Consider the following 1867-nt stretch of genomic DNA (forward strand, 5'->3'; position numbering starts at 1 on the left):
CTGGGGGTGAAGGGGGAGTTTACATTCCTAAAAGAAAGATTCAAAAGTGCAAGAGCTTGACTCAAATACTCTCCGGAAACACTAAAACTGAAAAGGCCCCAGACCTATTAAATAGGTAAACTCGACGGAAACGTAAGTCAAGACTTCCTGACTGTCGACCACTTGTTCGTAAGAGCTCCTGTATGAGTGACAGATTCCGCTTCAAACTGATGTGCGGCCAGCCGATCGGGAAAGCGCTGCCCAAGCCAGGCGATGGACAAGAAGACATGGCGCCGGCCTCTCTGGCAGGAATCCAGTCTGCTCATGTGGCCCTGGCAGGATGAGTTTTTTCTTCAGACAGTTAAGGAAATTAACCGAGAAGCAGTAAGACCTCCTGGGAAGGAAACTCGAAGTTAAGAGAGTCCCCACATTCCTGAGTGGAGTCCTGGAAACCAGGCTGGATAAAGAGGATGGGGGTGGGGGCACGGCAGAGGCTCAGGCCTGGGATTCATCAAAATTAAACTGAAATGTGCTCCTGACCCAAGTGAGCTAAGAAAATTCAGGAGACAATAATCCAGAACAAGTCGGGGGAAAAGGAATGAAGTATTCCTCCGTGATCTCCACCTAGTTAACAGAATAGATGCCAACGGATCCACAGAACAAGAAAGATTTCCAAGGCATGTACGATTCCTCTCACAGGGAAAGACCTGGAAGGACTCACGCGGCAAACTATGAACTGCCTAGAATGCCAATCGTGTGGCGCCACTTGCCAAAAAGGGTCATGAACGTTGTCTCCACATTTAACTTCTAATGTGAAAGAATCTCAGAATTCTCAGGACTTAGGATCTTGGGAGAAGTCTTAAGTGTCTCAAAGGAAAAACATTTTCTTTTCAAGGCTCTGACGATTACAAAATTTAAAAAGTCTCATTGTTGGCAGTGAGTCCCCACCTACTGGCCGTAGAGGGAAGTACACATCTAGAAGATTTCCCCAGCTCTGTCACAAATGGATCCGGACCAAAGGAATAGAAAGAAGTACGTGGATATGACTGAACTACTGAATTGGATGATGTCTGGATTAAAACCAATAAGACGGTTTATATATTAAAAGGGGTAAATTCTCAATCTTAAAAAAAGGTAAGGCATACTAATAAGGCCCAAGGTGGAAAGATAAGAGTCTGAGCAGTACAAACACACTTTCTAGATAACCGAAAGGCTGGTGGTTCAAGTTCATCCAGATGCACCTTGGGGAAAAGTCCCGGCAATCTCCGGAGAGAGCAGGCATTGACAACCTGGTGCGGCACAGGTCTCCTCTGATACACACTCAAAGGAGCGGAGCGGCAGGAAGGGGAGCGACGGCACAGAAAGCAACGATGCAGTGCTGATAAGCACAAAACATTCGTGGTTAGTGAGCTGAAGTCTCTTCACAGCCATGAGTGGTTCACCGAAGAAAATGAGTACAGATACAGGAGAGAGATATGTGATAATCATCATCTATCTGCACTTTACCCAGACGCCCAAGGACGTATCTTTCAAGAGAGCTCTACTTCAAAGAATGCTTCAGACCTTGAAGCCCTTGCACACCTAAATGAACCAACCTGAGAATAAGCCAAGCGAACGGGACAGCACTCGAAGGGACAGCAGCAGCTGTTACAGCCCGGAGAACGGTCTTACTGGATCCGGAGCTCTCTTCACAACCTTAAAATGGAAGGAATGCAGACCACGCCCCCCTTCTCCACGAAGATGCTCCTAATACAGTGGAATGATGGATTCTCATAAGATTTGCAAGAGCCCCCCAATAAAATGATGAATAATAAAAATAAATAAATCAAAACAAATCAAAAGGGCATTTAGAAGAGGAGGAGGAAGGGAAACAACACACAGGAGGAGG

This window comes from Echinops telfairi, unplaced genomic scaffold (genome assembly GCF_000313985.2).
Source record: "Echinops telfairi isolate 266 unplaced genomic scaffold, ASM31398v2 ScPeMD7_9;HRSCAF=40, whole genome shotgun sequence".
NCBI classification, from domain to species: domain Eukaryota; kingdom Metazoa; phylum Chordata; class Mammalia; order Afrosoricida; family Tenrecidae; genus Echinops; species Echinops telfairi.